Raw genomic sequence first — 25,699 nt, forward strand, 5'->3', positions numbered from 1 at the left:
AATCAAAGTGTTTTGTCTTAGATATTCCGCTCTGGGAACATTTCCCGGCAGGCAGTATGGACAAGAATACACCAGGCTTGTTTTCTTCTGCTCTGCAGAATCCTTCAGCATCTTCTTTGCAGGCTTTGCACTCCAAAATGTAGAATCTCAGCTTCATTCCTTGAAAACACCAAGCAGCAGGACTGCAGCATAGCTCATACTTTGAACTGAAAAAAAATGGACCCAAAATGACAGCTATGTCTTAGGGGGCAAATGACTTGCCGGAGACATAGGGCCAAGTGTGGTAAGGAGGGAACAAAGCTACCCTGCTGTCAGGGAGGCCAGCCTGTCTAGTGTGGATGTGACCACTAGTGGATGTATTCATCAGGGTAGATGTAGCCAGAGTAACACCATTTAATGCAGTCAAAAGATTGATGGGATATTACTGGGATAGGTTCAGAGATGCACATGGGTGTATGCAATCCCTTTGTGGAAATAATGAGTGAAGAATATGGCCATGGTTTGCTAACTTGAGTTTAGACCCACATGGATTCCGACCACACTTTTGCAACATAGATCTTCCTATGTGATTGATAACAGTCCTTTTAAAGGATTCAGTGTCGCCCAGATTGGAACTTTGTCATGAGTAAAAATATGACAGATTCCTTAGATGGCAATTTTGCGGAGGGGAAAGGCCATGGGTACCCCTTCATGAATCAGAGTTTTTGGGACACTTCTTCAGCTGTGAAGTATTTATCTGGTGCACTATGTAAGACCATCGAGTTTACAGACAGAAGAAGCCAGGGGGGTCTATTACACGGATGACTGACCCTAGCCTTGTTTTGAATGTGGATTTCCTTCCATGATGCTCTTATAGTCAAGAAGGTGTATACGCATTGTGGTTCAATTAACATTGCAAGATAATTGGATACCTCCTACCTGCAGTGAAAACACAGACAGTAACAGTTGTCAATCTACTGTTTGAAAAACTACCTACCCGGTAGCTCATGTTAGACAGCATGCCATAACCAGCTTCCATACCCAGAAGCTCCCCTGCTGGTGCCGAGAACCTGATTCCAGAAGAGCCCTGAGATCCAAATCTGGGGAAAATATGATTAGTTAGCTGTGGGTTGTGACAGAAGGCAAACACTCTGCTGCAAACTAAGATGAAGAGGTTGTAGTCACTGCGCTAGCTTAAGAATGCAGAGTAGCCTTGTGTATGCCTGCAGAGGTGGGAAGGAGTGGAAGATCCTCTCCATGCTCATCTCCACTGAGGATTATGTAGGGGGTTGTGCACCTTCAGTGCAAGACAGTTACAGTGGCTGCACCATTTCTGAGGACTTTCTACAGTCCAGATTTTATCTGTGGACACACTAGAGGGGTAAGGTGGGAAAGTTTCTCAAGATGAGAGAAAAATAACTCAGCATACTTATATCTGCTTTATCTAAAGCCCTTAGATCTGCACATTTGTCTTGGATGTCTCAGAAGGACAAACATTTGCATGAGATTTCTTCTGATTTTTACTTCCAGAAAAGCCAGAAATAGTACAAGAATATCAAGAATGACCTCTTTATTTCTGCTTTGGGTTCCCTGTAGAAGGAGGAAGTACAAGTGTCCCAAAATGCTCAGTTCAATGTCAATTTTTCTGGGTCTTAAAGTGGTTTCTCCAACTTTAACTGTGGAGAAGCTACAAACCTGAAATGGAACAGCAAAGACAGCAGAAGTGCTGGGTGGAAGAGGAATAAGTCAACTATCCTACCATCATGCAGAGGGAGCATGGTACTGACGGAAGACGAGACTTTCTCGTGCTCTGGAGTCACTACATCACACTAATGCACAGACCTATTTACTGTATGGCATGTAAATGTGAAAAATCTCTTCCTAAGCCTGCCCAGAGCCTTCTTCAATAGCAAAATGTTGACAGCTTTTCGATCTATGCAATCATCTTGTTCAAGGAAAAGTTCTCCCAGGCGATGTGGAACAAAATAACACTGTAATTGGAAGCTCTATACCTCCCTTGTGCCTGACCCACCAGCATGGTCCCTGACTGAGCACACACACAAGAGGGGCCAGGCAGCTTTATTTAGGACAAAGAAACATTTACAGCTGCTTTCCTTAGTAGTGTGGCTGGGCTCTCTGATGTCAGTGACATCTTTTTTTTTTTTTTTTTCTTCTTCTTCTTGTTTCTTTTCTTCTTTCTTTTCACCAGAAAAACAGTTAAATCTGCATCAGGAACAACATTACTGGAATGTGACTTTTTAGTGTCAGAGGTATTGTAACACTAGTAGCTGGAAGACTGCACTGCAAATAGGGTGGGAGATAAGGAACATTTTCACATCTGGGGTGGCCTGCATATCTCCTTCACGCTGGCAAAGTAAGCAAACAGCACTGCTAAACGACAGCTGTTGGATTCAATAAACCGCTGGCTCAGTCCCTTTTCACATACTGTAAATATCCATATCAGAAAGCCCACAACTAACCTATATTGAAACCTCGGCAGATAAAAATCAAAGGAGAGATACTGAAATCTGACATCTTCATCCTAAGCTGACTGAAGTCAATCTCTTAAATGACTTGGCGTTTATATCTATCCCCAAATTACCTTTTCATTCCTGGGGATGTTAGCAGGGGCAGAAACCTCTCCAAAGGAGGTTTGAGAAGCATTAGGGTGACACCATATGAAGTTGATGTTACCTTTCTCAGACTGCACCCACAGAACCCATAAGACAAGCTGCAACCTACACATCTACTGTCAGCCCTAAACATCCAGGCTTATTTACAAAATAAATAAATAAAAATAAAAGCCTCCCTATTTAAACTGCCCCCTTTCAAATTCACACTGGTGACAGGAACTTTATTACCAATCACACACTAAGTGCGCTGACATGCACACTGCAGATCATTCCTAACATGAATTACTGCCCATTTTCAATGGCTTGTGCAATCACTGGGTTTTCTAATTGCTTTGGGGATTAATAACACAATAGGAGGCCATTTCACATTGGTTGACAATTATTTTATCCAACTGTATAAAGAACAGGTGATAAATTAATAAATTATAATCAGTCAGTTATTAAAGTTTAATGGCAGATGGCTGTAACCAGAATAAAGAGAGCCTGAGCCTCGCAAAGTGGTATTTTGATAGTATTTTTCAATGCATTTTTAATGAGAGGCATATAAAATGCATAAAACTTATAAATCATTTATAGGAGAACAAACTACAGAGTTGAATGGTCCAGTTATAATGCTATCATTATATTATTAATATCACAAGATCACACGGCAGCCTTCAAATCTGACCGGCAGCTTATTGTGCCGGGTGCTGTACAACCGGAGCGCGGCACCGGCGCCGAGGAGCCATGTGGCCATGGCTGGCTGTCGGGGCGGGGGGGGGCTGCACGTTCGGAGGGCAACCTGCTCATGTCACGGGAAGGTCCCAGGGCTAAAGCTCACTCCCCGGGACAAGTTCGGCCCTGAAGTCCTTAGTGACTGTCCAACCCTGTCTAGGACCCTGGGATTTTCAGCTGGATGTGCATGTAATTCTTACTCAGTTTGGTGTGAGGTCCGAAAGCATCCCGCATGCAGGTGAGGAACAGATGTGCGACACCTTGTTTGTTTGGTTGGGGATGTCTGGCATTTCTCAGCACAAATGCATGTGCGTGTCTGTATTTCCCAAATGCCTTTTTTTGCTCTAATAGTCTGAAAACATGGTCAAACAAATCAGCCTAAGGAGTCTATTGTTTTCCTGCTTCCTCTGGCTTCCTCTGAGCTTCTGAATAGCCTATTGTATGTATTTTATTATTTCTGTTCTATTTGGATTAAATTCTCACCCCTTTTAGGTCAGCGGTAAAAATCCTTTTGACTATAGTTGAGCCAGTTTGTCTTTATTTTCCAGGTGACAGGCCTACAGAACACTCTTTCTTCCCTTGTACTCATACAGCACCCAACCAAATAACACCTTGGAGTCCCCGTCCAAGTGCTATTGAGAACAGATAACAGCCTCTGAAGCCTTTTGCTGGTTACTGACTGGCTCAAACTGACCACAGTCAATTATAAGTTAGGGTTTTCCCCCTTGGCAATTTGGTATTAGGAGGAAACTCCTCGGGGGACATTGATACACATCTGTCAGTGCACACAAATTTCAAGCTCCTCCACCTCAAAACTCACCTCACACCAAGTTTTCCTTAATTCCTCCCTGCTGAAGGTTAGCCAGTGATTTCAGCAAAATGAATTGAATATTCCAGTTCACTAAAGCCAGATGCGTTCCTCACAAAACAGTCATTGTGGGTAATATCCTCTCTGGCTGCATTAAGCCAGAGATCAAGAACTTAATAACCTCTGGAAACTAAGTTATGCTTCTTATCCTGGAGGTAAATGCTTTGGCACTGCAAGACTTTAAAAATGTGGTTGACAGCCGAGCAGTCATCCCCGACGTGGTCTGTCACTACAGCCAGCGCTGTCTCTAGGCTTCCCCCAACTCCTCTCCCTCCCCTCCCTCCTTAACATCACTGGCTGCTTGCTCCTGTCTTCATCCCACATCAGAGGCTCTGCAGGAGGAGGGTCTTTTTGTTTTCAGTGCCTGTACAGCCCTTAGAGTCATGGGAAGAGGCTGGTCCTTGAAAAACAGCCCTTCCCACAGCACAAATCAGAAAACAAGGGCGAATACTCAGGAAATATCTTGGAAGCATCTCCCTTACACTGCGTTTGCGTCTGCTGTAATCAGCCTGCGGCTGAACACGGGAACACCAGTCTGGCACCTTTTGCAAGCAATGACACTCACGCTGTTTCTTCCTCAGGCAAGGGGGAAAACAGAGTGGCTCTTCTGCATCCACATTAACAGATGATTTTGCAGACTAGAAGAGCAGAGAAAGACTCTTACCAGGTCTTGAGGGGCAGAGGCAGCCCCTAGGGATGGCCTGGACCCTGGCTGGGAGCAGACCCTGTGGAACTGAGGGGAACCAGTGATGCTCGAGGCACATTTGACCCGCCCTGATCCGTAAGCCACCTTCCTCTGGCAGGGCTGTGCTCCTTCTCATGCCTGCTGCCTGGTGCTTCCTTCACAGGCAGGTCTTCACTGCATTCCCCTCTCCCTGCCCCTCCAACTTCTAAGTGTCCATCCTCTTTTATCTAAGCTAATAGTGATGTGTGCCCAGTGTCACACCAAATTGCAAAGGGGCACCATTAACAGAGACATATAGATGAGACCCTTCCAAAGCTCTTAAAATTTCATCGGTATTAAAATAAACATAACATAAGGATTTCCCCATTTTCTTCCCCTCTAACACCTACTTTCCTTCTAATAAAGGCTGCTTTGCTCAGCAGGGAACAAACCCCGCCCTGAGTCATAGGACTGTTTCTCAGCCCCCCCATATGAGCTCTCAGGGTCCAGTTGTCTCTTACGCCCACAAGAAAGTACCTGGCTTTTCCAAGAAATCAACATGGAAGGACTGGTTCTGTAAAACAAATCAAGGGGATTGATTGTTTGCAAGCTCTGAAGAACACAGCTGGGTCAAAAACATGCAGTTTCCCCAGTTCTGAAAGTATGTCCAGGTGGTAAAGAGCTCATGAGGACAGCACCCTTCCTCGCAGCAGATGGGCAAGCAACAGGGTACTGAGGGATTGCAAGTGGACAGCATTGCACTCGGCTGGTCCAATAGCCCTTGGGATGGCCAGGCAGCCAGGCAAGTGGCCAAACCGGCCCCATGCCATCCCCAGGGTGAGAGAAGCTCGAATGACTTCTTTGCATCCACATCCCCACCAACTTCAGTCCCACGTCCCACACCCCATCCGGACCCTCCCTTCACTGCAAGCTCTTGCTCTCCCTCGGCTGCAAGCCCTGCTCCTGCTGCACTGAGCAGGTTCATGTGAAACTCTAATTTTCCCCAGTCAAAATGTACATGATCTTCCTTTTTGAGTCATCTCTTTCTCCCAAGGATAACTTCAAGCATTTTAGTCTCTGTTTCTGCAAAGATCTGGGGAAAGTGCAGCTCCCACAGTTCCCATGTTAAAGCTGTCAATATACAGAGAAACCCTGCATCACCCCACCTTTTCTGTCTCCTGATTCTAGGGTCTTGGGCTTATTATCCTGATGCTACATTTATCTGACCTTTATTGCATATGCCATCTGCCATGCTAGAAACTTTAAAAAGCATTTAACACTGTCTGTTTCTAATTGCAATTTTCCTCATTGCCCTCCAAATTTAGCGCAATATCATCTGGAAATGCTGCGGCTTTTGATTCAGCTGAACCACAAAAGCCAATTATATCAATAATAATAATTTAATTTTTTTAAAAAAAGAAAAGATTAAAGGCAAGAATGCACCCAGGGTTTCAAGAACTAAGAAACAGTTCCACTCCCCACAGGTTTAAATATCAGTTAATTTTGTATTATAATTTTACCCACTCCATACTGTAGGTATCAACCCCAGACTTTCCTAACTGTGTTTTATTCCCCCCCAGCCCACTGAGGTACACAATGCTCAAAGTGAGTCGCCTTTTTTTTTGGTCTCCCTCAGCCGCAATATCCTCAAAGAATTCCAGCCAGTTAATGAGGCATGCCCTTCCCTTCCTGAAACCATATTAGATATCCTTAATTAGGCCATGCTTTTCTAACTGTTCCTCCCTTAGTATCTCAAAAGAGGAGCTGAAGACTTTCAACTGCACAGATCTGCAGCTTCCCCGTGCATCCCCAGGCCCTTTATAAAAATAGAAAAAGAGATCACGTTACCTCCCCCTCAACCCTAAGATATCTCTCCCCTGAAGGAAGCAAACTTGTAAAAATAGCAATACGGCTTCTCCAGTTTCCCATCCAGAGCAACAGCAGCCTAAATAGATGCGTATTTTTCTTTCCTCAGCAAGGATGAGCCTCAGAAAGATTAGAAGTGTGTTTCAGATGAGCATGAGAAAGCAAGGGAGCACATACGCCTGTTCATCCCAAGCTCATGTTTCTATTGTTTATTCTGTTCACCTGAAACTTTACAAGATGATTTTATGGTTTTCTAAGACAGAAGTTTCTTCTGTTTTTCTTGGTTAGGGCTCTCAGTGCTAACCAGAACTGAAACGTACGTCTTCAGATCATGCAAAACTTGGGCCTTGTACTGGAAATACCAGAAGCTTCTGGAATTTCTCCTTTTCATTTTTCTGAAGATTGGCTCAACACAAATGCTTGAAATTTTCTTGATTTGGAGAAGCTAAGTTTAGAATTGAGGTTTGATAAACCGCAGCCTAACTGATAATTCTGCCAAAACAAAATGTTCACAGTTTAATCTCCCAGTCCTCTCCTGGAATAAACCTAAATTTGTCCCTTCTTTACCTGCAGTCACAGTACTGCCCACCCCTTCCCCATCACTTTGGAAAAAAAATCTGATTTTAGCATTTAACCAACAAGGAAAATGCTTTCTTACAAAGATGACCTCCTTGCCTCACCCTGTCACTACATATTTTAGTGATGAGGGGGCATCTTTTTCAACACACACAGTTATCTCCTCTTACTTTCTTGATGCAGGTATATATTTTTCTTGCTTGGTGGGACTAAAGATGAACGTAACATTAATTCCACACCAGCCAGCCCAAAAGGGAGAAAAGACTGGAGTCCAACATCAAGCGACTGTGGTAGATGTGTGTGGGAGCCAAATGGAGCCCAAGTCTCTCGCCCATGTCAGATATGGACCAAGCTCAACCTCTCCTAAGGTGTGCGAGCTGTTTCATCTGACTGCAAAACTTTACGAGCTCCAGAGCAGTTGCAGAAATGAATACCTGGTGCCCAGAGAAAGCCACGTGGATCCATGGGACTGGGCAGCAGGAGGTGTGAAAGTCAGTGCCAGCAGCTGAAACAAGATGCTGCAGATGGGGAAAGCAGAGCTCAACACCGAGACTGCGATACTCAGAGGAGAGATGGAAGCAGGACAGCTGGTTCAGGGGCAGGGCAAGGTTTCTGCAAAAATTAGCTTCCTGTTTACTGGTGACTAACATCGCTTTATGCAAATTACACCAATAGGACTGAAAGAGTAATTTCTGTAACCAATATCCACACCATAAAAATTATTGCCCTAGAGGATTCCAGATTTTGCCATCGCTCAGTAGATGGGTAACAATATTGACCTGGGGAAAATCTTGTATGTGTCTCAGCTCAGGGGTTGTTTGATCTCGGGGACAGAAGCTACTTCCAGTACTCTGAAAAATGTAAGAATTTATTTGCCCTTCAAAAACACCTTGCAAATACCCTTGATCTCATTCAGCACTGGTTATTGTCCTGTTGCAAGTGGGAGGTGATAATAGGAAATACCCAGAGGTTGCAGACTTCCAGCATTTTTATGGACCTCTGAAGTACAAGTACATATCTCAAATCCTGAAGAATTACTAGGTAATCTTAAAATAAATTTTAAAAAAAGAAGTTAGTAATTGATTGTGTAATGGTGGTCCACTGAAAAAAACATTATTTGTGACCTTTGAGAAATAACTAGTGCACCTGAACCCAAAGAATATAAACCACAATTAAAAGTAGCCAAAAACATGCATGGCTGTTTCTGTGGGAGACATTCGTACGTACCTCTATTTCTTACAAGCACTGCCATCTAAAATGCCTTTCAGTTATGTCTGCACATCAAGAATAATACTGTACCTACCCCTTTGCATTTCTTCAGATCAGTTTGAGAGAAAATTAAAAACTTTCTGTAAACAAAACATATCTCTTATCTCCAACACGCTTGCTTCTTTGCTTATTCTTTTGTTGAGGACAATGCTTGGCTTATCTTCTTTTCTCAGTGGCTAATAACAATTTCTGCCTTTCTAAAGGGAAATGCAGACAAGGCATCGTGATGTGAAAACACCGCACAGTCACAGCATTTCAGCTTTACCTCAAGGTAAACTCATAAAGGCCAATGTCAAATGTGGGTAAGAACCTGACCCTGGGTAAGTTAATCTCGTATTTAAGGTGAAGTGCTTTTTATGGGCGCACATCCTGCGTGCCTGAGTTGTGCTGGGTACCCATCCCCGTGGGACCGCCTGCTGTCCATCTCGCTTGCAATCCAATGAAATGCAAACCTTTGCAGAGGAATTTCCCCGGGTTTGCATGTCAGAGAAAGCCCCCCCGCCAATACCTGGAGGTTCCAAGGAGGTGCGCAGGGCTGAGGCTGACACTAGGCCTCCACATCCCTTGCCGGGGTTCCCCCGCCATTTTGGGATGGACGGGTGTGTGTGGATAGCCGCCTCGTTGCTGCTTGGGTTTGTCTGTGGCTGGGGGGAGCCTTTTTGCTCACATTTCCTGCGTTACGCTTTATCTTTTGCCATTGTTCATTCTCCTTTCATTGCCATGGAAGGACACCTCTTTCGCTTCAGCATTCGGTCACGTCAGAAGCCGATAACACGGTGGGAGGCAGCGGGAGGCATGACTTGCCCTCAGAGGTCACCCCGCTTTGCAGAGAGGGGGCATTATTGTCTCACCTTCCTCCTTGAATTCAGCATCCCCGCTGCGTGGAGCGGTGCTGCCTGTCAGTCCAGCCCGCCCTCCCTCTCACCTCTCTGCCACCTCTGCTTCTGGCTCCTTCCTTTCTTCCTCCTGAGGAGAAGATCAGAGGTCAAAGGGACCTTTCAAGGCCAAATTCAAAGCAGGGCTCACTTTGGTGCATCAGTGGTAGACTAGCTGGCCACCCAGTACTTGCTACAGGCATGAAGCCTGATGGCCCCATCCTTTCATGCATTAGGTCTAAGTATCTGGAGTCCCCTTATCGTCTCAGTACCTGTGGATTTACCATCACAAGACTTCACAGCATCAAGGAAAAACCATTCCCCCTTTTCCACAGATGAAAACTGAGAATCATAGCTCAAACACTTAAAAATGTTGGGTTTACTATGTCCTACTAACTGCTGTATCACTATCAAGTGGGAAACCCCAAAGGCGCAGACTGAATTGACACTGTCTGAATACGGCTCTGGTGTAGTTTGCCAGATTCACAGACGAGCACAAATAGGAGTCAAGTCTCCACACCACTTCCTTCCCATCCCACTCTTCCTCTTCACCTCAGCTGTTAAAAATGTTGCAATAGCAGAAGTAGTAAAATTAACAAACTTAGAGAAGCCACTGTGGCACGGAACAGGCAGTCTGTGCTGGAGCCCTGGAAAGCCCGTAAGCCATTCATTAAGCAGGAGTGAAACTATTCCAGTGATAAGCATTTATGAAAAACTCAGCCTCAGAATCGAGTTGGAAAAAGCATTATGCTTCCCTTCCTGCTGTGCTCTGGAAATATAAATGCCTCCTTTGACATGTCACAGGCATTTCCTTGGAAAAAAATTATGTGGGAGAGAGAAATTCCCAGGAATATTTCACTTCAGACCAAAAATGTACAGGAATAGTCTTTCAAAGGCAATTTACAACATGAAACACACTTGGATATTTGGACCACAGAGCCATCTTAATACTAGATCAAATCTGGCTTTATTCCCTGAATTTACTGGTGATTCAGAAACTCAAACAGGTATCCTTAAAAAGTGTTTGTTTTTTTAAAAACATAAGATAAATCCTTTACATGCAATGTTATTAATATTATAATTAAAAGCTGATGCAGAATATTAAAAGCAAGATGCATCCTTCTAAGAAATTACCTAGAGAAGTAATTTAATGGGAATTCAGTTACCAAGTGTTGGAATTGAGGTTGGGGATGAGGTGAAGGTTTCTCTTTCTCGTTGTTGTCTTTTATGTTGTGAAGACATTGGTTCGAGACGTCTAAACACGCAAAGATATCACGAGAGTTTAGACTGTCACATCCAGCCATGGTACAGCACCACTGTAAGGACCCAAGGATGCAGGATGCTTGTGGAACAGTGAATATGGAGATGAGTCTGTACAACTGAAGTCATGCCAGGGCTTACTGTGTCACTGCTGTTGCACAGTTACCTATAGAAGATACACTTCTAGAAGAGAAGCCACACAAAAGAAAAGAGAAACTAAACCGAAGCAGACAGCCTGCCCCCAAGAAAGCAATACTTGTGCCTACAAAGTGAGTGGCTGAAGCTGGAAGAGGATTGCTCTTCGTAGCAGCAGAGCCCTTTGCCTCCTGCTGGGGCTCGGCTCCAGCTCGGCTCGCGTGTGCTTTTGCAGCCCGAGTCTCACAATTTTCAGACTGTGGTTGCTGAGACTCAGAAAACAAGAGCCACAGAAGCAACTTGCAACTGCCTCCCCTGTGAACTTGCAGCATCGTCCTTCATATAGATTTCCCAGCTTCAGAGCCGCTATAAAGCAATTTCTTCAGTAGGTGGAATCACAAAGGTGCAAAATCAGAGGGACAGAATGGTAAAAGCAGACCATTGTCTCTCAGAAAAGCAGACCATCCTCTCAAAAAAAGAGAGGAAAAAGGAAAAAGCTTTACATTTTCTGTAAAATTATTTGGCTAACATAAGAAAGGGGCCAAATTTCTCTTTCTGTGGATAAGGCTGAAATTTGTGGGAATCTGTATGCAGTAATAGCACAAGATAATTCTGTAGATTAATTAAAAAGAAACCATCTGAAACTTTCCTGTTTTCTTTTTAACTGTAGAAATTTCCATACAGATGATATCCAGACACAGTAAACCTAATCTTATGGTGTTCTTTTAATTATAAAAACAAAATATCAACAGTTACCCTCTGTCTCCCTTGGTATGCAATCCAAAGAGCAAAAGAAACAAACCACTGAAGCGACCCTTTTTCCTGTTTTGTGTTTGAAACACACACGATGGCCGAAGGACTTGCTTCTCATCTGCCCTGTTTCCCTTTCCAAACCATAAACTGTCCTTTAATTGATTCAAAAGGTGGGTAGGGATTAGCAGAATCAAAGTCACATAGGAGGGGGAGATATTTTTAAGGCTTCCAGTGGCATGTACAGAGAAGGGGGCAATGCAAACACAATTAAACTCTTTTGATGCAAAGGAAGCAAATGCTTGTATTGTGATTTGCAACAGAATGAGTCAAGAAATTAAGACAATCGAGCTATGTCATGTTTTAGCTCACAGTCACTGTAAAGTCTGGAGTTATAAACTCTTTCCTTTCAGACAGGCAAACAGTGAGAGCTCTGTTCTGTTTTCAAGGGATGGATGCTATCACTTAGACAAGATCCTAACTCCCAATGGGTGATAAAAGCTTATCACCCCCATGAACAACACAGCCCAGTAACTGGTGGGTGCCTCTATCTCACAGCTCCAGCTGCTGGCTTCCTCTGCCTTGAAGTAGGGGAAACATAAATAAAACAATCACCATATGGATATTGCATTATGTAAATGGCAGCGGTTGTAAGAAATGCAGTTTCGTACAGGGTATTGGCAAAGGACTGAATTCACGGCCAGCAGTTCGAGGCAGGTTGAGCCGAGAGAAACATTTCTCAGGCTCATTCCTCCAGCAGCAAGGGACAGCTGAGCATTATCTTCAGGACACAGCCTTCCTGGCTAGCTGACACAAGGACAGTATTGGAAATTAATAGTCAGTAACTGAGGACAGATGACTCAAACTGCCTGAAACGAGCAAGACTTGGTACCAGCAGGGGAATGCGCTGCATCTTGCTTCTAGCTGCCCTTCCATGTAGCATCAGCCTCCAGTACGCTCACGCAGCAAACAGTGGTTTGGGACAAAGAGCTTCAGGAAACATCACCCTGGGCCTGAATCTCTCTCCTAGTTTAAATCAGCCATAATAGCACCAAAAGATGAAAGACAATTATGGACTGTGACTCCTGGACTGCAGCAGGAGGGACTTCTATATTGTGCTTTAGCATGAAAAAAAGCCACCCTAAGCCTTCCTCCATCTCAGCCTGTGTTGTGCTGGGGCTGATTTGCTGCTCACGTCCATGTCCAGCCAGAGTCTGTTATTCAGTTAAACCAATGCAAATCAGGAGCGGCCCCAGATGAAGCTAAAATGAGGTTTCTCCTGACTTGTAGGGGTGTACAAGGCAGCAGACTTCAGTCCTTTGTGGTCAGTGTTGATTACTGTAAGCAGGGAGTTGCTCAGTCCTGGACAGAGAGCCAGGACCAGGCTGATTTGTAAGTTAGTCACCAAAGTCTGTCATCAGCAACCTCCCTGAAGGACAGCCAAGGACAGAAGTTAGACCTCATACAATATTTAATGATTTCAGTGGTGACCTTGAATCATCACTCACCACCTAGAAGCAGTTGAGGATTAGGAATCTAACATGGGACTGAAGCCGCACTTTGGTGCCAAAATCCCAAAGTGAGAGCAGCAGCCCTGAATCCTCCTTTCTTTAAGGTTCTTCGAAAGGTCTGTGGGCACACACCCAGCCCTGTCCCAGGCTTGACTCATGCATTGCAGGGTCAGGGCTGTCCCCAGCCTGGGGCTCTGGTCCAGGGGACACATTCAAAGGGTGCCCAACACATGCTCAGTGGTAAATGGGTGAGCAATTTTAAATTTAATTAATTTAATTTTAATTTAATTTGAATAAAACCAGGGACTTGCAGAACCCTATGCCTGTTACCAGACCCAGCCCTTCATCTCTGTGCCTGGCTCTCAGCACAGGTGTGATTTTCAACCTTAAACAACTTGAGAGACTTCATTTAAATAAGCCACCAGTCTGAGTTTTCTTTAATCTCCAAGATAGGGGATTTTTTTTTTTTTTTTTTTGCTTGTATGATCTGTGGTTGTAAGAATGAAAAATGAGTGGTCAGACCAGTAGTTTGCAGTTATATTGGCTGTTTCCTTTTCCAAAGATAATATTTTTTTTTTTTTTTACTCAATGAGTTAGTTTTCTTAATGACTTGCAGTAAGGGTTTTTTTTCTTTTTTTTTTTTTAAACTTTCATTGTTAATAATAACTCTGAAGTAGTCTTAAAGCCACATACACATGGTTTTACAGAAATGTGAATGCTCTGCTGTGAACCCCATGCAAAGAGATCACAGCCCGCAGGAGGGACACGCAAGTCTTAAAACTGACAAAGAAAAAGGAGTAAACCCGCTTTACCGAAACCACAGCATAGCCTAAGAGACAACAATTGCTCATTATCCTTTTATTATACTTAAGCAGAAGAACCTTCTACCAAGCAATAGCCTCATAAAAGCTCCTGCCAACTGGGAGTCTCTGAGAAAGCCATCCCCTTCGTTCAGCACAGGAAGTTAATCCCACAGCCAAAGGAAATAATCTTCTGATAAAGTTTGGACACACACAGCAATAGTGGTAACCATTCAGAGTTTTTAGAAACAAATAAATTACTGAGGTCCTTCCATGTGTTACAAGCCAATGCTACCGAAAATAGTAATTTTGCCTATTATGAGTGATTTATGAACACTCACTTTCCTCTCCAGCAAGCCAGACACTAACAAACTTGACATCAGAGGCAGAGGCAGGGCCTCAGCTATGAATGTGTTGTTGCCAATTGTTCTTTGCTGATATGTTGTCCTGAAGACTTCCAATAGGAGGTGGGGAAAAAGTCCTGTGATGCTCAGGATACTGCTAGCACCAGTAAAACAATGATTCCTTTAATAAATCTGCAGCAGATATGGAGCTTCACTCATCCAGGTCCTTATAGGGTGACCGACACAGGACATAGAGATAAGCCTCAGAGATCTGTGTATCGAATTGTACCTCTCCGAGGACACTCAGGATGGGACTTCTATGAATGACAAGATGAACTCAGATAAGCATTTCACATCTGAAAGTATTTTCTCATTGTCAGGACTGATTGTTCCAGTGTTCACAGTTCGTATTCTTAACATCTCCTTTTTCTTAATAGAAGACAGAAACAACTTTTGGAAAGGAGATCAAATCTTTCTGGTCAATGAAGTGTCACTGGGTCTGCATATCTGCAGCTGATGAGATATGGGGCCACCTGATTTTGCAAACAGATCACTTTTTTCAATGTTATTACATCCTCCTCTGTCCCATGGATCACCTCTAGTTTCAACTTGATCAGACCAATGTTTTCTTTGCCTCCAGTCTTTACACAGGTCATCACCTCAGAACATCACCCTGTCCTTTAGGCTGAAAGTTGCAAGATGCATAGAGCTTGCATCATTTTCTGCAGTGCCCGTAGGTCCTTTGAGGTGATGCCTATCCAGGGACTTAACATTTTAACATTTGTCCGACACACCCACAAGAACTGCCTTCTTCCTCCACAGGCCTTTTTTCTCTTGCCAACGCTTGCACTTTCTCTTCCATAAGTAATAACATAGTTCTTGGATTACTCAGAAGGTATGTCTCAGCTGCAGTCATTACTCGTCTCACAGATACAGAGCATGGAATTAATTTCAGGATTCAGACTGGCCTGAGCAGAATAAATAACCATGCAGTTAGCCTGCACAAAGATCCTTGTTCAATACCTGCATCACCTAGAGAGCATGAACTAGCCTTGTTCAAGCTAACTCAGAGATGCCAAGATGGTAGAGCAGAGAAACACGAAGCTCCCTGAAGCGCACATAACAAATTCTGTCTCACTAGAGAGATCCATGGGGTTTGAGTGCTCTTGAGTTAGACACAATTAGCCCAGCAGATATTTATTTAGTCCTGATCTTTGCAGCATGTGGAAGAGCACCATGGCTACACAAAGTGTGGAGTTCACCACCATGACTGCTGGAAGGACCTGTAATTCCCCACCTTGCTCTTTAGCGTTGTTGTAAGTTTTGAACCCTATAGCAGTTGCAGTGCTTCTGCAAGCATTTCAGCAGTAATGAGAACTTCCAGAAAACTTCATAAGCTGTCTGTCTTCATTACTGCTACAAGCTGCTGAACATACAAAACCCTGTAGTTACTGTTTCAAATCCTTATAAGGGATGTCTTACTTTCATCCATTGGCAGAAGGATGAATTGAAAAAAACAGTGAATTTCTTCCCATATATAGGTTTCAAGGCTGACTGAATATTTTTAGTTCTTTATATGATTAGGCTAGTGTATAAAAGCTTAAGTGGCAAATAGCAGATGATTAGGGAAAGATTATTCACTCTTTCTCCTAAAACCCGAACTAGCAGGCAAGCAACGAATTCTCAGGTAGAGGATTTAAACCAAAAGGAAGTACGTTTTCATGCGATGCATACCTAAACAAATGGAACCCATTGATACAGGATGCTGTAGGTGCCAGAAGTTTACGTGAATTAAAAAAGCAATTAGACGAACGTATTGAATGAAAACCCATTAGTGACTATGAAAAAATAAATATACACCTCCTTTACCAGAAGCTGGCGGAAGGAGATGCTGGGGGAAGTGAAACTGGAGGCTTGACTCAGTTTTATACCCTGTCTTTAAACATTCACAGCAAATTAATGTCAGACAGAAATCCCGGGATAGCTGGATCTTAAGTCTAGAGCTGATCTTACATTTCTGTGTTTAAAAGGCATTACCTTCCCACAACCACTGTCAATACCTATTTCTTCTTGGGGCAATTTGGCTCACCCGTCTTTACAACAAGGAATGACGTATTTACTAGGTAGTGGTTTCCATGTGTTTCTGACATGCTGTAACCTCATTCGCTAGCAACCTCCTCTTTGCCAGAACTGGCTGCCATTTTTATTTAGATATTAATATTTTACAGAGCTGTTGGGCACACTTGTCCTCTACCATTTCTCATTTTTTTATTTTCACCTAACATAAAAATGAAGGTCTAAATGAAAACGTATGTTCATGCCTTGCGTGCGCCATGCCAGTATCTACAGAATATACCTAATTATACACCATATTTCTGAAGTCATAGGGTTTCATACTTCCATTGACATGACCAGATAGTTTCAAGGAAATTCAAATGATCAGCTTCATCAAACTTCCAAGGGATAGAGAGAGAATCTGAGTTTCCTTTTTGGTGTAGCATACCTTACAAATAGGATTTCTGAAACGCATTCCTGCACTATACCTCTGCCTGTGTCCTTCTGCTGTTAAAATGCTTTTTTCCACTACTTGAAGTATACCAGGGTACCCACTCTTGCAGTTTCTCCTAATTGGGCCTGCATGAGCACCTCATGAAATCGCTTTGTGTAAAAACCTGACAGGCAATACCTTCAAGGCAGCCTTATGTGTTTTAGCATTTCTTGTTGCTTTGGGCCATTGCCCAAGGAGCAAAAGCTGTCTATGACATGAAGCCTCTACACCTGAAATCTCTCCTCAAAGGAGGTTGTCTTTTCCCCTTCTTTTCCCAGTCTGTTTCAGCAGTACCCAGGAGGGATGGGAAGATGTGCTGGCAAAGAGAAGTAGGTGATAACTGCAGCCACACACACCCACCTCTCAGCCCCTGCTAAACATCAAGTTGCATGTTCCTTTTAGTACATCTCCAGAAACTGCTATTCATTTAGGGAACCCTCCCGGAAAAATCTCCTTCTGAGCTTTTCTTTTGTTTAAAAAGCAATGATATTTTGAGAGTGTGCATCAAATTCACAGGTCTACCTAGTAAAAGCACATACGGTTGATTAAATCAAAGGAGGGGATTGACTGCCCATATGTAGAATGCAGCTGCTAATTGGCTGTCAAGGAAGGTAATTTTTTTTTTTTTTCTTACAGGAAGAAATGTTGAGAACAAAAGATCCACACAACATTTTAGACTGAGGGCTTCAGCCAGCAGCTACATCCCTTTTCCAGGCAGTGTAATCTTCCTGTTGGATATTCTCTTGAGAGCTGGGTGCAAGTCAGCAGTGCCTGAAGTGGCAGAGAGTGGCCCATAGATGCTGATTTAACCCTGGGGCTGGCTGTTCTGCACAGGTGCAAATTTTGCCCTTGGCAATATAAGCAGCATAAGTGACACAGAAGCAATGACTTCTGCGACCTTTCCCAAGATGATTTGCATCTGAAAAGAGACATTTTTGGAAATAGAAAAGTTTTGTCTCAATGTTTCCAAAATAAAATTATTTGACTCAGTGATTCAAATTGACTTTTAATTCTGAAACTTCCTTTAGTGCTCGGCCATTAAAGTCCTGGGCTTTTTTAAAAGTTAGACTCTAGAAGGATTTTGTCTTTGATTTTGACCCAACTCTGACTTAAGAGCACATTGCCAGAAGGCAATCAATCAAACTGAGTTACTAACAGTTGTGTCAAAGCGAAACAAGGGTGAGATTATCACAGAAGGTGTTGCCCACAAAATTTCCAGAGCTTTGCTCAAAACATAGGGTCATTTTTGCTATTTTGGAGCTATTCTTTAAACGCGTGGACAGCAATACTGACATATAAAGAATTAGCAGCTGGGGCTACAAAGAGAGCTGTGTGCCTGCAGAATTCCGTCCCAGCGACCTCACTGTAGTGCTGGGCCTTTGATATCCATGGAAATGTGGATTCCCAGGAATTGCAAGTAACCCTGTGGGCAAATTTGTCTTATAACACTTGGGAAAAATAAAACCCATCCAGCATGAGGTCATCAGTTCCTACTGGGGGGGGAAATAGACAAGATGTGGTTTAAAGCGGCAGAATTCACTCAAAATCCCTCTACATCTGGAGCTTGCTTCTCATGTTACAGGAGTCCCAAACGTTCAAAACTGCAAACCATTAGTGACTAAAGGAGCAGCAAAACATCTGTATAATGCATGAAATGTCTGGAAGTGTCTGACTCTCTGGGAATCAGCTGAAGCTTTCAATTGATGCTTTAATGGCGGTAATTGAAGTTTGCAGCCCTGGCACATCCTAGCTCAGTAATTAGATGGATTACAATCTTTCTTGTTTGGCAGCATTCTTTAAACAAGCTTCAGCTTTTCATATAGTCAACACTCTAGCAGAGATAAATGTCACATCAGTTCAGAGTGAAAAGTAATTTAAGGAAAGACTCAAATTTATCTTCCCTGAGTACCAAACAGGAGATATTTCAGAGACAGGACAATGGCCCTTTCTATCTTAAAAGAATGGCCCATTTCTCACACATAAAGGCTAGCTTGTGAGGGGGAATCTATGGGTGTGCCTTCTCTCAAATCACTGAAGCTAAACCTGCTTATAATATTTCAGGATCCAGTCTATGTATTAATGAACAGATTAAATTCTGGTAAATAGAAGTTTGTGGGGAAAGGAGAAAAGGAAGAATTCCAAGGGAGAAAAATATACTGCCTATCACTTAGGAAAATAGGATTTGTCACTGTGATTGGTAACGGTATGGCCAATGAAAAAATAAAAAAAAAAATGAAGTTGTGAAAAAAAGCTCTACAGTAGGATTATTTGAAGGGAAATTAAATAAAGGCAGTAGAGATCAGCAACCAGCTTCCATCCATAGGAGAATGGGAGACAGACATGCTCTTCGGTCACTTGCATCCAAACCCTGCTTCTGTAAATCATTTTTACTCAGCTTTAAAACAGCAGCATCTAGCTTGTGCTTGTTTTAAAGCTACTGACAAATGTGCTACATTTACCTATCATTGTATTGGTGCCCTTTGCAATTTCAGAAGCAATGTTTTGAAGCCAGCTCTGTTTCCTAGTGCTCATGTCTAGATTTTCTCCTACCTCAGTGTTCTAGTTGAATGACATGAAACATCGGTGGATTGGTTTCTTTAAAGAACTGAGCAGTCTGAGGATTTCACCGGACAAATCCTCATCCCCTGTGACCTTGGAACAAGATCACATGTTTATGTCACCACTGCGATGCAAGCAGACCGCCAAAACCAAGCAGACAGGTACTGTTGATCTTCTTGTGGTCACACTATTGCTTCAGTTTCCTCTACAGCATCTCCCACCCCATCACTTACTTCCTTTCCTCATTCAGCAGATGGACAATGCTGATGCTCTTGCTGTCCCACCAGAGTCAAAATATTTTGTGTCTAGGGCAAATCAGGCTGGCATAATTCCAATAGCAAAAAAAAAAAAAAAAAAAGATGAAGAAAAGAATTTTATGTCCTCTCCCAGTTTTTACCCATGGCCTTCCAATCATGTGCACTTCATCTGGAGGAAATTTAGTAGCTGCCATCATCATTATGGCTTTATTACACCTTTTGCATCATACTTGGTTCCCCCATGACTGAACAGAGCAGTACAACACCCACACACACTTTTGCCTTAATACCTTGAAACAAGCAGAGCCTGTGACCTCCCTCTGTGAGCTGCTGGGTCCCATGTCAGTGAAATTTATGAAGCACATAGATACTGAAATCTGAATCACTGAAGCCTTGACCTAGTATCCATTGCTATCAGCGAAGGACCCTATTGACAGGAATAACCAGGATCTCACTCAGTGTTCAGCAAAGGTTCCCAAGAAAAAGACAGCCCATGGGACATGCTTCATTTTCTCTATAATTGCAAGCTGTTGAGGTACATAAGCAATCAGAATAAACAAACAGAAAAAGAACGAAAAAGTCAGAGACATAGACATATGACTGATAGAGACTTTCTCACTGCAGCAAACCACTCAGAAAATCTGGGTTGTATTTCCAACTTTGCCACAAGCTGCTGTCTGATCTTGGGAAAGTCCCTCAAAGGCCATCTCCATTCTGAAATTTGTCTACCTGAAAATGACACCACCTCACTCGGCAGATCTGCTTTCTTGAGTAGTCATAGTGCCTTCGTTTCGTGAAAAAAAGAATAATGACTTTTAAAAAGGGTTGGTTTTTCTTTTTCAAAGAGCTGAGCTCAGCTGTAGGCTGCCTTCTGCTTACTCAGCAGAAAAAAAATAGTTGTATCCCTGCAACCTCAACATCACAGGCTGTTCAAGCAAGGTCCCTGTGGACTTACTGGTTTGCACAATGTCCGGTACACAATATGCTTGTATTTCCAAGAATGAATGAGTGTAAACTCATTTTGATGAAAGACTGCAGCACCTCTAAACATTAGGGTAGTAGTTTACCAGAAAAGGCTTCGAGTAAGAACATTTGGGCATAAAACATATTAACTACTTTTAAGATGGAGTTTAATCAGTTCATAAAAGGGATTATATAATGTGATTTCCTGCACACAAGAGACCCCTTTCAGGCCTCCACTCCTTAACTGCAGGATATATCTTAAGGCTAAGAGATCAATCGATGGTAAGGACCCTTCAGAGATTTGACCGCATATGGGAGGTATAGTTTAAATGAAAGTGCTTTAGCTGTACAGTCCTTCCTGTCCTACAACACATTCGGTAATGTAGCATTTCAGAGGCTTATGAGAAATCTGGTAGTGTAACGATAGGGCAGGGATATCCTGGGTGAAAGAAAACCCTGGATAATGCTGCTGGCAGGACTAGTTCATGTGCCACGATCCTTACGCATTTTGGAGGTTTCCAATGCGATATGGTGCAGAAGAACATCTTCAGTGGAGGTCCAACATGAAGCACTGAATCTAAACAAGCTGCCCTCTCAGAAGCAAGCACTGGGATGATGGACAAAGCCACACACAATGGCCTTGCAGGATCACCATGTTCAGCATTGGCTGCATAAAGCCTCTGATTGACACTCCACAGTTTCCACATACCTCTGCCACTTAGGAACCAGTGCCTAAGAGGGACCTCAAGAGCTAATTTAAAGCAATGGAGCTTATCAACTTGTACTCAGTGCCACGTAAGTCATAAGTATAGCTACACTATTTTGAGACCAGTACAGGCTCTGAGAGCAGCATAGACACATGCACTTGGCGCTGTGCCTGCAATAATAAATAATGACTTGGGTTCAGGACTGAATCTCTCATCGCCTACTGCATGGTTTATGGGCAAAATCCACCCATGGACAATGGTGATTTACTGTACTGTTAAATAACTTCTACTACCACACAGACTGTATCAAACCAATGGCCACACATACATACAGAAACTGAAGTCTCCATGTGGAGGCAAGACAGAATTGCAGCGGCTGCAGAAGTCACAGCTGTGTGATGTAGAAGAATTGCCAACAGCTGCCATTCACCCATCCATAGTCATCTGCTGCTAAGCTTGACAAAGAGGATCCTGATGCTGTCATCAACAGCTTGACTGTATAGTTCACAAGCACACTTTCCCCCTTCTCCAGGCTGGACCTTTAGGCAACATAATTTGTGAAAGACCATTTCATAGCTCCTTCTCAAAACACAAGATCTCATCACCCAGGAATATAGTTGGGGATTGTTCAGGGTGACAGGGAATACCTGCAGGACACACAAGGTACCAGGTGTAAAAAGTGTTAACAACTCTTGCATCGAGTGTGGAGCATAGACTGGATACTGGATGGCTACCATTGCCCCTTGATTCAGGGGATTTGGCATAGGTGAGATACAGAGGCCGATAATCTTATTTGGATGAAGTTTTCTATGGGAGAATATTATAAAGCTTATTCTCCAAAGCATCCAGCTTCCTATGCCTCACTCAGGTGGCATAAAATCTGTACAGACTGAAGGTAAAAACCAGTAAAAACTGTATTGACCCTGGGGGTCAGACCTACAGCCTTTGGAGGTCTGCAAATGGCATGGAATTGATACAGCAGGATTGCAGCAAGAACAGACGATGCTCCCTGTGGGATCATTGCCAATTGGTTCTTCTTATCTGCTGAAGAGTAGCTGGAGGGCAGACTGCTGGAACCCCAGTACAGCATTATACTTTCTTGATATTAAACAGAAATATGCTGCAGCAGTTTCTTCTTCGAACCCTGCCTCATGCTGTCACATCAATAACAGTCCTGCTACTTGCATATACATGCATATCCTTTATATATAGAATTTTGAATGGGGCTGTGCCATTTCTTTGTGAATACGTTAATACCCATGGACCTCAATCATGCACTAGTATAGTCTGATCAAGGTAGAACAGGAAATACAGAATAATAATTTTAGCTTTAGTTCAAAGAAGTACAAGAAAAGAAAAAAGTATTTGTGGAGTATTTTCAATCTGACACAATTTTATTCATTGCTATCTCTGGGATTCAAGTGGAGAAGGTCACACACAGCAGAGAAACTAATCACTATGAGCAGAACTCTTTTTTTCTGAGATTACCCATCTAAGAAGCAAACATCTAATCTAAGGGAGTTTTCGAGGCTCAGTACTCAATGGAGATGGAAGGCAACATCTAGTATGGGCAGGATCAGTGACCTTCTGAAGACAACTTTTTCTGCTGACTACAGAGGGAGTTCAAATTACTGGTTTACTTAAAATGCTTGGCTTTTAGACAGTTGAGGTTATAAGAGGCAAAAATTCCTCCAAATATTTAGCATCTGTAATATTCAGGAGTTATGCATGGCATGCAGTTTTGCCTTGGTCCCCCTCCCCTTTCAAATAATGTTTTCTGCCAAGGTTAGAATATACTACATCGTAAAGGAATAAAGAGCATCACCTTTGTGGTTCTCCAAATAACACACACAGGTTGGGTGCCTTTTCCCTTCATCTGTAAGAAAATTATGGGTCTTTAATGCATTCAAGAGGGGGAGCCAGTCCCAAATTCCAACAGGATGTTCATCAATACCTAGCACTGCGATGGCTGAGAAACATCTCTTGTTCGGTGTAAGCCCTGCTTAACAGACTAGGGATAAGAACCATAAAGCAAGCAGACACTCTTGGATTTTTGTATCCTCAGAAGCGCGATTGAAAAGCAGTGACTGACTCGCTGTACTGTTGTTCAAAGATTAAGGCAAACAGAACAAAGAAGTGGCAAGGTCATCCAGTCCATCAGAGAAGACACACTTTACACAGTGTGTTTGAGTGTTTTGCCCAATCCCATTTTAAAATTCTCATGCTGTGGGGGAATACCAGATCTTTGGGGAGTTTGTACTAGTGTAATAACAGATCTCCTCTCAGGAAAAGTTCCTTGGTATTTGCCCTGTTATTCTTTGCATGGTATTATTATGTTGCTACAGTCACCCCTTGGATAACTCCAATAATCTTTCCTTCAAATTCAGGATTTTCATATGCTTATACACAGGCTACACTTCATCATGTTATAGATAATATTTCAAACCTTTGCTGCTTAGAAGACTGCAAAGGCAAAGAAATCTTGTTGCAAACCTCTAGATGTGAATCCAAGTCCACACGAACATGAAGCATACCTGAGTTTCTGTTCTGGACTAGTATGGAAGGCTTCTTCCCACCCACAAAGCTACACACAAGTGTTAGCTGGAGGAATAAAAGGGAGTTTCTCAGGTGCCTCCTGCTACAGAAACCTCATATGATTTATATGACCATGCTAGCACCCTGCACTCAGGATGTTTTTTTCTGAACTTGGCTTCACACTTTCTTGAAGTCTTTTCCATTTACTACAACTGTTTTGGCATAACAAGTGTCCAGCACTGAATATTTTGTCATAGATACTGTTACGGAAAACAGAAGCCTTTGTTCCCATGAGCATCACTAATGTTTCTGTAGCACCTAGAGGCTCTGATGCCATTGTGCAATGTGTTGTAAATTAAAAACTTGGTCCCAGTCTCACAACTAAATGATTCATTTGTACCAGAGACTATAAGACAGTGTAACATGCTCATTTTCATTGACCTGTTCAAGACTCAATCTGGCTGCATTTTCTCATCAGGCATCAATTTTCTCAACATTTTCAACTGAAAAACATACAAGATTTGATTCATTCTTCAATACTGATTTAAAGGAAACAGAGTTATAACGTTTGTTGTCTCAAAACAAACAAGATGTTCCATGAGTAGTGGAAGTTTTTGCTAAAACTACACCTACAGTCAAAAATCAGAGGCAATTTTTTTTTTTTTGGGGGGGGGGGGTGGGGTGGGGAGGAGGAAGCTGGTTTTCATTAATAAAATCCAATTACCTTTAAGTGGAAACAAGGGAAAGCAAACCTGAGGAAGGCAGACAGAGCTTCTAAATATCAAAATACAATGAAAAAGAAATAGCAATCTAAGTGGAGAAATAAAAACACAACATTTTTAATTTGAGGCTTGTGCTGGTCTGAATGTATTTAATACATTTCTTACTGCCATAAAAGTTCTACCTTACAAGAAAGTTGCCACCGGTAGGGAAAATAATCATAGGAGGAAGTATATGGTAGGTTCAGAAATTCACACACCCACATGTCCTTCCTCTGTCCCTCCACCCCAATTTTATCTTGTTTTTCTCATAAAACTTAATTTATTTTGCTTTCTTGATCTGTGTCTGGTCACGATCTTGCCTGGGGTAAATTTCATGTTTTGGCTTCACGCCCCCTATGCTGAGAGCAGATGTGTCCCACTCAGCTCACTAGGCTGACCAGCACTGAACTTGTCCCAAATTCAATGACTCTTCTGATGTGTAGATTGTTTTATACCACAAACCATCACAACTGGCTTTACATTTCCACCACAGGACCTTTTCTGCTCTTCCTTATTCTCATATCTCTGAACAGGCTTTCATGCAGTCAAAGCAGCCGTCTTCCTTGTATGTGCTTTTATTGACGATCAAGCCTGGTGCCACTCTTCCTGCGATATGGGGGGAGATAAGGCTCTTGATGACAATCGCTTACTCTACATAGGAGATACAACATTCCTCTGACAAATATGTGACTAACCTTTCTCCCAGCCATATATATCTCAGTGAACCACTGTAAAATCCTGTGGCCTACCAGATTCATGTGACATTTCAGGGAGAGGACTTAGTGGAAATTTTAAGGAGCTGAGGGAGAAAGAAAAGAAAACCAAATTACGAGCTAAAATTTCAGCTGGTACAAATTAACAAAGCTTCATTGAAATCAAGAGCTATATCATTTTACTTTGGTTAAGAATTAGGTCACAGAAGTTTATATTCCCAGAATCTCTCCTGGTATACGTTTTAGTACTGAGAATTGTTTCAATCAGGCAATGATTTGGCATTAAGTTCAGGCACTTAGTGGGTTCAGTATAGAAAAAGTTATATGTAAAAGGCCAGACGAAGTTAATGCACACCGATGTTTCCAGTGGATTTAGCACAACTCGTTCATCTTTGGGGAACACCTGAGTTTT

At 42.7% G+C, this 25,699-nt stretch overlaps 2 long non-coding RNA genes across 2 annotated transcripts in view; one reads left to right on the forward strand and one right to left on the reverse strand.

Annotated features, from left to right (window-relative positions):
* Positions 1 to 17,529, forward strand: part of LOC308060718 — a 31,010-nt gene extending 13,481 nt beyond the window's left edge. Inside the window, exons 2-3 of the long non-coding RNA XR_013926861.1 lie at positions 8,773 to 8,840; positions 17,429 to 17,529. This is a non-coding gene — a long non-coding RNA (uncharacterized lncRNA). The remainder of the gene's footprint in view (positions 1 to 8,772; positions 8,841 to 17,428) is intronic.
* LOC308060715 overlaps positions 139 to 25,699 on the reverse strand; it is a 228,783-nt gene continuing 203,222 nt past the window's right edge. The window contains exons 8-9 of the long non-coding RNA XR_013926849.1: positions 25,270 to 25,373; positions 139 to 25,180 (exon numbers count right to left, since the gene is read on the reverse strand). This is a non-coding gene — a long non-coding RNA (uncharacterized lncRNA). The remainder of the gene's footprint in view (positions 25,181 to 25,269; positions 25,374 to 25,699) is intronic.

Source organism: Falco punctatus (assembly GCF_963210335.1).
Source record: "Falco punctatus genome assembly, chromosome: 3".
Lineage (NCBI taxonomy): Eukaryota > Metazoa > Chordata > Aves > Falconiformes > Falconidae > Falco > Falco punctatus.